Source organism: Delphinus delphis, chromosome 1 (genome assembly GCF_949987515.2).
Source record: "Delphinus delphis chromosome 1, mDelDel1.2, whole genome shotgun sequence".
NCBI classification, from domain to species: Eukaryota; Metazoa; Chordata; class Mammalia; order Artiodactyla; family Delphinidae; genus Delphinus; species Delphinus delphis.
Window position 1 is genome coordinate 103,319,050 of NC_082683.1, and position 12,377 is coordinate 103,331,426.

Consider the following 12,377-nt stretch of genomic DNA (forward strand, 5'->3'; position numbering starts at 1 on the left):
TGCATTGTAAGGAATAATAATTTCAGAAATTATTATTAGTTATTTTGCAATTTAAACAGGCAGAAGCAGACTTGGAAATCTAATGAACACATAAGAGTGTGGAAGAAAATTGTTACCCTATTAATGGTATTTACCAATCTGAGGTAAGAAAGGTTACCAGAAGGAGTTAAAAAAGGGACAATGCACCATAATAGTATCACTTTTGTTAGGCCTCACATCAGCAAACCAAGACTTAATACCTAACTTAACTACAGTTGCAATCTTCCCCACGAATGTGACCTTTAATCGGCCAACCTGGAATATACTGGTTAGCACTAGGAAATCTACTGATAGACTCCTTTCATTCTCCTTAGGAGGGTGACCTTGCCTAAAACAACGCATTATTTGTTGATAGTTTCCTTTTTTTCACCTCAGTCTCTGCCTTTAAAAACCTTTTATTCCTGCATCTTGATGGAGCTCACTTTCTAGGTGGGATACTGCCTGATTCATGAATTGCTCAGTAAAGCCAATCAACTCTTTTAAATTTACTCAGTTGAATTTCATTCTTTAACAGATTTGGTGGCAGCAGTGGGATCCGAAGTGAACTTTTGACAACATTCAGGGACAATGAGAAACATTGGTGAGGTGACTGCAAATCCCTTTTCTGAGTTCACTGTCATTCTCACTGTTTTTGAGGGCTGTGGATAAGTTCCTCTCATTTCTGAGCTTTACCTTCTTTGCAACAAGATCCCTATCCAATTGACTTTCCAGTATAGGAAAGGTCAGCTTGAGTTGGAAGATGGTTCTACCTGGAGCTAATCCCCTAGCCTTTTAGACTACAATTCCAAGTTTTTTGAGTGGAAATCCCAAGCCTCTGATTCTGTTTAAAGATCTACATGGGAACTTCTAGAGGCAGTGTGCCATTCCCCATCCATGTGGAGCCCCCAGTCCACAGTCCCCATTTGCTGAGATCTGCTGGTTCAACCCTTTCCCCAGCCCAAGGTTCTATAGCAATTGTTGTTGCACACAAGGAATTTTCTTGGCCAGGATGCAGGAATATCTCTTTGTTACTGACAATATATTAAGGCGCACATGTTTGTTTTGTCTTGTATTGTGTAGATAAAGGCTAATTGCTAATGGGAATATCAAAAGTAAAAAAAAAAACAACAAAAAAAACCGAAAAGAAAAGCCACAAAAATTGGTGAGCGTGAATCAAGCATTTAAGTGCTGATAGACTGCTTGCCATCTAACCCCCAAAGACTCCCAACGTTGGGATAAGGTGGTCATGGAATGCGTTGGATTGAAACTAGGTCACCTACCAACCTCAAGAAAATTCCTGTGCAATGAGTTACGTTGTTAAATGTCACACAATCCCCAACCCAGTGGCACAACCCTTTTAGGTATCACTTCAGCTCCTAGAAACCCAAAGGCTTAGCTAATGAAATCACTAAATTCTAAAGAGTTATAAGTGCACCACACCTTCCAGCACACCTGCTTATTTTATGTCTAAGAACTGTGAGTCCTGGAAGTTATAAATACCTACAAAAATTGCAAAAATCATACTAAAAACAACCTAGAATTACAATGGCCATTAGAAGGAATATTCCAGTTAGGTAAGATCATTTAAGAAGTTAATTTAAAAGTAAGAATTCCAAAATTAAACAAGCAGAATGAGATACATATTTTATTGGTATACAGAAGCTTCTAAGAGGCTTCAAAATTCCAAAACAGCGTCATTAAAAATTCGTTGCAAAAGGTTAATGAAAAATTTAAGACACAGATTATAAACAAAAGCCCACCAAGTTAATGGCCTTACAGACAACCCCATGTCTACCTTCAAGGAAGGACCCCCATGTGGACCCCTCCCAGAGTTGATGGGATTCTGAGGAATTTTCTGGTAAGCTAACAGCTATGTTATTCCTTTGCATAGCCAAGGGGAAACTAAAATTAAAATTAATTTTTTAAAAACCCTTGCCAAATTCTGGTAAATATCAGAGCTGTGTTCTCCACTTTCACTCAGAGCCTGCAGATGGGATCCTGAGAGAGCTAGCAGAAGCCAGTGAAGGGTGAGAATTCTTACCAGAGTTAACTCTCCAGAATCTCTGTCTCAAATACCTAGTCAATAGAGGAAAATAAAATTTCATGTTGTCCCTTTCTTTGCAAGTCCAGACTCATCAGTTATTGATCCTTTCTCTCCCAGGGATAGCTATTGCCTTCTTGCTTGTCTCATTTTGTGTCCTAAGAGCTTGGCTTGGCTTTCTGCCTCCTTGGGACATGTAGACTGTCAGTTCTTTCTTTTGGCTATCTTTAGAAGTGACTCTGTATCTTGGGAAGGTAGTAAACTTTGCACCCTCCTTGGGGACACCTCTTGAATCCAAGTGGTTGTTCAGCATTGCCAGAAATATTTGCTATCTGTCCCAGCTGAAACCTGACAAGATATTTTAAAGGATTTAATAATTCTATGAACAGAAATTTGGCCAAATTGGAAGCTGATATTCAGAGCTTGATAGAAAAAAATTAAACCTCCTCTCCTAAACTAAATGTACTCAGAGGGAAAGAAAAACTTTCTAAAGCTCTTATAAAAGGATTTATGGGTGGATCAACCTATGATGTCATTTAAGTTGCAACCCAATTCTTTGAGGCATTAAAAGCAACTGTCATTATCTTACAAATCTTTGCAAAACCAGAAATGCAGCTTTACCTATTCCTTTCACCAACCCCCAAACCTTTCCTTTTCATTTCAAAAGTCTTGCAAATGTTGGTCTTGGGAAACCAAAGTCCTTTTTTCAGGAACTTGCATTCCTTCCCTTATGCCTTTAAGCTGTAAATATTCAAGAGCTCTATTAAATTGGATTAAAAATGAATAAGTGCTTATATGGGTTAAAATATATTAGAAACTAACCCAAATGCTTTCCAAGTTCATGTAATCTAGGATTAGTCGTTAGTAAATTAAAGTTAAAGTTGTTGGTTTAAACAAAACAGGCATTTTTTTTAAGAGTTATCAACATTGAATAGAATGCAAACATACAACTTTTATACTACTTGGGTTTACTAATCAAATAAGTTCATGTTACAAAATCTGTCAACAAGAAAAGTACATGGGTATGATAAAATTTTCATAAGTAATCTAAACCTAATTGTTGAAAACAAATAAATAGATGCAAGTGAGATAAAGGTTTTTAGGTGAATATTTTTTAACAATGACTGTTTTATGGTATGCCAACTTAAAAATAGTCACAGAAATCTCTTTGATGACTTCCACTGTTAAGAGTTTTGCTAAGTTAAATCAAATGATAGAACTTCGTTGAATATCTAGATCATTTCTAAATAAGATAAAATGCTGAAACATTAATAATTGAACATAGGTTTATCTAGTTTTGGCTTCCTTTTACAGAGGAATTAAAGATATTTGGGTATATTAATAAACACGTTTTATGCAATTTTCTATAAAAAGGCGTATGTTTCTAAAAATTATTTAAAAGTATTTATAAATTTTCCAAAGCACAGAATGCTATTATAAAGGACAGTTCACACATGCTTACTTCCTCACTTTCACTAGTAATTAAGGGCTTCTAAGGCCCTTCACTTAAAAAAAAATCTATGTGATTAAAGCTACTAGAAATAAAAAGGAAAATATCTCTGTATGCAAGGAAAGTAGGATGTATGTTTTTAGTAAAAGAAGGTATGAAGAGGAAATTCCCTGGCAGACCAGTGGTTAGGACTCCGAGGTTCCATTGCAGGGGACACAGGTGTGACCTCTGGTCAGGGAACTAGGATCCTGCATGCCGTGCAGTGCAGCCAAAAAACAAACAAATAAAAAAGAAGGTATGAGGAATAAAGATGTATTCTTTGCTGAGGGAAAAGAAAGTAAATTTGTCCTAAAGAGCAGCTGAGAAAGAAGAGAAAACATAGGACAAAATCTGAATGTTAAAAAAAAAAAAAAAGGAAAATACTTAAGGTTTATAGAAAAAGGAATCTTGGAAAGAAATTTTATGCATGGTCAGGACTGGATAAAATCAGAATAAATTTAATTGAGTCAGTGACCACTAATATCAACAGTAAGCTTGTGCAAAATTAAAATTTGGTTTTCCCTCTGTTAAAAGAACAAGTTTTATTAGAATATTGGTCTTCTCTTGATAAGAAATTGTAAAAGGTATTTTTGTTTTTGTTTTTGTTTTCCTTTTAAAATAATCTGCCCAGAAAGCAAGGGTTCTGTGTTTTGTCAAAATAATTTCCTGTGTTCAGAAAGCTAAAATAAATAAATAAATAAAAGCTAAGCTTTTTTTTTTACAACAGTTTATCTGTCTGTATTTGCCTTTAACATCTTCTATTGTCACTTTGATTAAATAGATAACTAAGTATAATATTATTTCACAGTTACCTATGATCCTACTTGACCAAGGGTTTTAAAACCTTTCTGATATTTTTAAACAAACTTCCTCAAAATCAAATTCTAAATGAAGTTTTTTTTTCACCTCAAACTAACTCTGAAATTTTCCAGGGGGTCCCTAGAATATTTCAAAAGATTTGTTCTTTCTCCTTATAAAAAGGGAGATAGTAAACTAATTAGGCTAATTTGAAATGTTAAATTACATGGGAAGCATTGTCAAATAAGAACTAATAAAAAGCTTTCTTTATGTTGTGTTTATATAGGTATATGTTACAAGTGTTTCAGAAATTATGTGGAATTACTGGAAATCTGATATGTCCTGGTATAATATTATTAGTCATAATTCCAGTTTTTATCTTAAAATATTATGTGTCACAGAAATAACTACATTTCCTTGTCGATTCCATCATAATGAACCCTCATCAGCTCTTTAATAACGGGCATGTTTTAAGTCTTTTGCAATCTGTAGACAGTTATTGTTTTACTCAGATGCTTTTACAAAAATGTACCTGTAAAAGTACTTCATCTTCAAGGAGATTCATAGAAAGGATTTTTGACAGATACAGGTTTCTGATTACTTTAGATCATAAAACTGAACTGGGTAAGAAATCACAGAACTCTAATGGAAAAACTGATGGCTTCATAAAATTACTAACAAAAGATCAAGATCAACAAGAATTAATAACATGGGACTAAATAAATTGAGGTGGATGATTATTTTTGTTTGAAACATTGCTGATTCTTTGTTTTAAGGAAACCTTTTCTCTCAAGCTATTTATGACATACAATTTTGATACAATTTTGATAAAAATATACCTTTGCAAACAAGAATGAAACATTTACTTTTTCTCCCTACCTGATCCCTCCAGAATTTGGAGATTTAAGTATTCTTTCCATGGCAGTATAGTTAGTTATTTGCATAAGTTCAGTGAGAATCTGTTCTCCTTGTAAAAGGACACAATTGGAAACACTGGCTATATTACCAAGGCTTTGACTGGAATGATTTGCGAGAGATATGCATAGACTCAGACAGAACCAGACAGTTTTAAGGAAATGCTTGAACTTTGGTTTGGCTTCCTGGCCTTCCTGAACTTAAGAAGTTCAATCAGAGTTTCCTTACAAAAAAGTTCCAGCAAAGTAGTCTTAAAAGGAACTTACATGGTCAATCACTATTTTTGCTGTATTTATGTAAATAATAAGGCCAAGCTTAATGCAAACAAATTAGTTTTATTGTGATTATCCTTAGAAAAAAAAATTGGGGTAATGAGGGAGAAAAAGTATGTTTGCACTTTTGTAGATGTTAGTTTCTAGTCCTATTAATTATCTTTGAGGTTTTGTTATATACCTGTAAATTGGACTGGATCCTGAAATCTTCTAAGTTTTCTCAAATATCTGGCTATGATTCTCAAAACTAATGCTTCCAATTTTTCCCCACCCTTCTAATTTGGAATCAGTAAGAACAATGACTGCCCTTAAATCTCCTTGGAAGGGACTGTACCACGTCCTCATTACCCAGTGGCAGCAAAACTTCAGGGATTCAAGCCTTGGGAATACATTCACAGTTTAAGAAGACTCCACCTGACATCTGGTCCTGTACAAATGCTGGAGACCTTTCAGACTGCTAGATTTGTCATCAACTCTGATCTATTAACAGTGCCACTTTAATGTGCCCTGACAGAGCTTGTCTTTGTGCTGGTTATCATTCTTCTTAGGCCAATCAGTGTCCAGGTAGCTGGCACACAGTTGGGCAATACCTCTTAGGTTATCTAACTGTTCCCCTAACTGCCCACAAACAGACTGAGCCAACTCACTGTTGACTTCCCTGAATTTACAATGTCAAGTTAAAAAGAAATTACCAGGAGGCATTCGTGATTCAGGATTACTTCCTTTGGCAGAACCCTACTTCTCTGGTTAGGAGTAAAAATGAGGCTATGATCAGAAACCTCTGCTTAGCTCTTGAAAGTACTACAGAATCTGCTGCAAAAGCAATGTGTCCAACAGAAATCCTTAGACTCTCTGGCCAAAGTTGTTCTTGATAATAGGAGAGCCCTTGGTTATCTTTTAGCTGAACAATAAGGTGTTTGTGCTATGACCAACACTACCTGCTGCACCTGGATTAATGCTTCTGGGGAAGTTGGAACTCAATCATATAAGATCACTGAGCAAGCCACTTGACTTTAAAAGGTGACTCCTTCTTCAGAGTCTTTCTTTGACTTACTTGATTTTGATTGGTTTGGGTTTTAGTAAGCATGGCTTCAAAGTACACTCCAAACATTGGGAATTATCCTGCTTATTACAATCATAATAATCTCCCTCATGCATTGTATTTTCTCAAAAGCTTTAAGTGCACGTTCATAGCCATCAACTGCCAAGTAAATGATCTCCCTAAGACTGTAATGTGAGAAAAGGAACAGAGTTAATAGCTGACTTAAAAATTGTGAGCCTGAAGTCTTTTCAATTTTGATCACATCTCTCAGTTAAGCTGAGAATCTGATCAAAAGGAGGAAATTATTAAAAAAGAGACAACAGGTCCAAAGTGGAGCCACTTTTGGTAGGTCCCATGTCAGCAAACGAATACTTAATACCTAAGTTAATTATAGTTTTAACCTTCCCCAGGAATGTGACCTTTAATCAGACAACCTGGAATATCCTGGTTAGACTTAGGAAATCTGTTGATAGACTCTTTTCATTCTCCTTAGGAGGGCAGCCTTGTCTAAAACAATGCATTCATTGCTAATAACTTCCTTTTTTCAGTTCCTTCTCTGCCTTTAAAAAACTTTTCTTTCTGCATCTTTTTTTAAACAAGGGTTTTTTAAAAATAAATTTATTTATTTATTTTTGGCCGCATTGGGTCTTCATTGCTGCACGCAGGCTTTTTCTAGTTGTGGCTAGCAGGGGCTACTCTTTGTTGAGGTGAGTGGGCCTCTCACTGTGGTGGCTTCTCTTGTTGCGGAGCACAGGCTCTTGGCATGGGGGCTTCAGCAGTTGCAGCACATGGGGTCAGCAGTCACGCCTTGCGGGCTCTAGAGCACAGGCTCAGCAGCTGTGGCACACGGGCTTAGTTGTTCCGTGGCATGTAGGGATCTTCCCGGACTGGGGCTCAAACTCATGTCCCCTGCATTGGCAGGCAGACTCTTAACCACTGTGCCACGAGGGAAGCCCTCTTTCTGCATCTTGATGGAGCTCGTCTCTCCTGACTAGATGGGATGCTGCCTGATATGAATTGCTCAATAAAGCCAATCAGTTCTTTTAAATTTACTCAGCTGAAATTTTTCTTTTTTAAACAGAGTCTAGAGAAAGCACAAAGTCTAGAGAAAGAGGGCAGAAAAGCCACTTCTGCCACTGCATTCCTAGCACTCAGCCTCCTGGGGAGATGGATGCAGCAGGCATTAGGGTTCTCAGGCTCACTCCCTGGCTCGGACTGCATACTCATCAAGTCACTTTCTGATAATAATTTGGCTTTCCATGTAGACTTTCCAACAGAGGAGAGATTCTGCTAAGATGGATATTTGGGTTTTATTTGTAACTGGGAATATGTACATAGACATCTGCTTTTTTGTTGGTTGTTTGACATCAGTCTCTCTAAGTCTAATCACCTTTGTGTGAACCAAAAAACTTCAGTTTTGAACCTTGCAAAGCTGAGAAACAGACCTGGATTATGATGACCACAGCAAGACATAGCAAGTCTCTTTGACTACATTTTGGTCTTCACTCTAAATTCAACACCCATGTGTACCCTGGCCTAGGAAGAGATTAAATAATTAATGTAGCTGTGCCTGTGCCTTTGTGTTAAATTTGACTACACTATGGTAACTTGTGAAAATTAATAACCTGTAACTATACTTTCTATGGTAGGGTACCTAGAACCAAGTAATTATTATATATACAAATGAAATAAAAGCCAGCAACAGTTGGGATTTTCAAAGCCATTACTTCTGTATTTCTAGACTTTTCTAAGACGATAAAAGCAGCTTCCCTCTCTCTTTCCCTAGTCTTCTTACTTCCCTTTCAGTCGTCCTCTCTCAACTACAGTGAACACTCCCACAACAATAAATGTCTTTAAAACTCTTTGATACAAATGATTAGATTTGGCTCTGAGGGGTTAAACTGAAGTGAAAGTCATACATTTCCTGTCATGAGCATGTGGAATTGTTCCTCCACAAGGAGGGCTTTAGCTGGTGTCCTTAAACACTCAGGAAGGCAATGAAGATATTGAGTAGACTGAAATGCAACACTTGAATGTGGCAATAATTCCACATGTAGGAGTAAGACTGAAATTTATAAATGAAACTGCACATGTTTAACCATAGAAACTTAAAAAAAAAGAGAGAGAGAGAGAGAGAGAGAGAAAGAGTTGTTTAATTCAGCATATGCTGAGAACTTTGCTTCACGATCAGATGCCAGGTCAGCGTTGCTTGTTCACACCTGGTCTGTGAAAGGACCCGTTCACCCTCCACCACGTGGCTGACTGGTGCTCTGTGGTGATGATCAACTGTCCCAGAAGGCTCAGTGCGTGGAAAAGCCTTTCTTGGCCTTACAAGAAGCTCAGCCTGGGAGGTTGGCCTGGGGGCTGACCAAGAGCAAAATAGAAAAACCACAAATAAGATCCAGCTGGAACAAATAACCTCTATTTATTTTGGGAAAATAATGTTATGTCATCATGACACATATCTAACTCTTGTGTTTCTGATTGAACAGGCCAGATATGTGAGCAGTAACTCCAGCTAGACACAGCTTTTCTGCTGGAAGATGGACTTATCTGTTTTCATGGTCTTACTCTTACCATTAAGCAACTGCATTATCAAGAATTTCCAATTTCAAGTACTGGAAGTTTAGGGAGGCTGCTTATCTGACATAAAAAGAGATAAGAATCAGAAGTAAGTTTTAAGTGACAAATGATGGGTTTAATGGCAGTAACATCCCTTGTACCTTTGGAAATAATGCTCCACCCTAAGGAGGGAGGGCAAGCCTTTCAGTAGAGAAGCACTTGGTAACCTAAGCAAGTGAGGTATTGGTTTTGGTCTGAGAAAACATGAGAGAAAAGAAAGAGAAGATCTGGAAAGCTACCAGCACAAAGAGGAGCAGCTGAAGGGGCAGTGTGCTATAAAGTGCCCTGAAGGAAGTCGCCCTGCCATGAGCCAGGCACAACATCCAGATTGCAGAAGGGCCAGTTCTGCCCTCTGCCCACCAGGATAACTAGCCACCACACTACCCTCTCCTCACCTTCAGGGTGGATGCAGAGCTTGTAGGTATGTGACCTGCAGGCCAAAAGTGGCCCGGAGATGTGTTCTCTTTGACACACTAAGTGATTTTGCTTTTTAAAAATTGAACACGCTAAAACAACACACACACAAATTTAGATTTCTAGTTTCTCTTAAAGGAAATGAAAAAAGAGTGAGCAGCTAAGGTTGAACTCATGTTCTTCTTGGTACCAACTGGCCCGAGTTCAGTGGCTGCTGCTCCTTTGGAGAGCAAGAGCAATGCTTTGTGCTATAGTGCGTAGTGAGGAAAGTGGGAGTCTAGAGCCAGCCTGCTTAGGTTTGCATTCCAATGCCATCGCTTACTAGTTGCATGAACTTGGGGCTATTTCTTAACTTTGTGCCTCAGTTTACTTGTTGATTAGATGAGGCTAGTAATTACGCTTATCTCATAGGTTTTCGTAAAGACCAAACAAATAAGTGTACTGTGCTTCAAGTAGTGCCAGGTAAATAGTCAGTATTATATAAGCACTTGCTGTTATTATAATACTTATAAGTACTTATTACTTTTGTTTCTAAATGATTTACATATGCTAACTTACCCAATCCTCCTAAAAACGCTATGACGTAGGTTCTATTATGATCTAGATTTTAGGGATGAGGAAACTGAAGCACAGAGAGGTTAGGTAAGTTGCTTAACCTTGTCATAGAACTAGTAAGTGGTGGAACCTGCTCTGGGGTCCATGACCTCAACTGTCATGCTATAGAGTGATGTTCTTTTAAGTGGGGCACACGCTTTTGTTCACCACAGTACTTGCCATTTACATATTGTATACATATTCCTCTTCTTCTGTCTCTCCACCTCTCACCCTGCACTCCTTCAGATAATCTTCCTGGCCAGCTTGCATTTGAATTTGAGACCCTAATCTAGCAGAATGGATACACAGCATATATAGCTGATTGACAGTCTACAATGTAGAACACCTCTCCTAACAAGATCTTTATGAAGAGCCAAGCAGAAGACAAATTGTGTCAATCAAGGGTCTACTCTAGGGACTTCCTTGGTGGTCCAGGGGTAAAGAATCCACCTTCCAATGCAAGGGATGCAGGTTCGATTCCTGGTCGGGGAAGTAAGATCCCACAAGCTGCGGGGCAACTAAGTCCGCACACCACAACTGCAGAGCCCATGTGCTCTGGAGCCCGTGTGCCACAACTAGAGAGAAGCCCTTGAGCCACAACTAGAGAGAAGTCTGCGCTTCACAACGCAAGATCCTGCACACCTCAATGAAGATCATGTGTGCCGCAACTAAGACCCAATGTAGCCAAATAAATAAATAAATAAACGGGTCTACTCTAGCGTGTGTAGTCTGTGATACTGTAGTGTGGTCCCCAGATGAGCAGCATCAGATCACCTGAAAGTCGTTAGAAATGCAAATTTGGGGGTTCCATGGCATATCTACTGAATCAGAATCTCAGGTGTAGAAAGCCCGGCAATCTGTGATTTACTAAGCACTTCTAGTGATTCTGATGTAGGCTAAAATTCGAGAATCACAGCCTTAGAAAGTCATGTTCTTTTATGCAAAATACAGAAGCTAAGACATCAGTGGTGAGGGATAGCCATGCCAGCTCCTACAGAGTTGGCCAAGGGAAGGATGTAGAAACATCTCAAAAACACTTCAGTGGAAGGACTAGTTGGGGACAACATAGCTTTCTAGTGAAGCCATCAGGATGAAATAGTACCAAATTGTGTGCTTAGGCAATTAATTAATTACACTTTTATTTGTTGTCCTATAAAGAACGTGCTTCCTACAGGATGAACCAATTAACATTTGGAGACCCTCTGATGAAAACTATGATTTTAATTTTAAAGTAATATTTATTTTCTGGGAACAGTTAGATAAAAGGTCCAATTGTGCAGAGGCCAGTATAAAGGAGAACACATATCCACATAACTTTCTGTGGCAGTGTGCCTGCACTGAGGTCATCCAAAAGTTCCTTTACAAAATTAGAGTCTATCAAGACTCTGGCTGTAACTGACAGAAACCCAACTCAAACTAGCTTAAGCAAAACAGGGAAAACATTAAAAAGTCACTCTGATCACATTTAGGTTCAGAATATGAATATGTTTTGGTATAAAATATACAATAAACCAGAGATAATTTTATGTGGGTCAATAATATTGGGTTGGCCAAAAAGTTCATTCGGGTTTTTCCATAACATCTTACGGAAAAACCCAAACAAACATTTTGGTCAACCCAATACCTAGTCAGAAGAATCTAATTACTGATTTTGACTTCCTAATGATTGAGTCAATCCTAATTAGACCCCTGATGACTTAACTGGATCATAGAAGGAAATAATCCAATGAGAGATAAAGCCAATTTGTGAGGGTACAGCCTTATAGGAGAATGTCCAGAAAGACCGAGCCCTGCTGGAGGACAGTAGAAATAGGGAGAAGAAACATAATGCAAGTCTGAGGCCTGGAAACAGACCAGGCTCTTGCTCTTTGGTGTAACATATTCTATTTGGATTACACCATGACTCAAGCCTACTTCCCTAATTCTCCTGAGATGGACATTTGGGGACTTTGCAGTTGATCCATTGTCTGGGAAGAGCCATTAGCATAGCATCTTCAGTCAGCCAAATTCATCTGGAGGGAAAGAATGCCCAAACCTTGAAAGCGTCTTGCCCTGGAATTGTGGGAAAGGGAATGAGGGTGAGTGTGCCACTTCCTTCTCTTGGATTAGTTCCACCCAATGAATAAGTGAATCCCCTCCTCCTTTTTTAATGTGTGGCCTAAAGAATGTTTA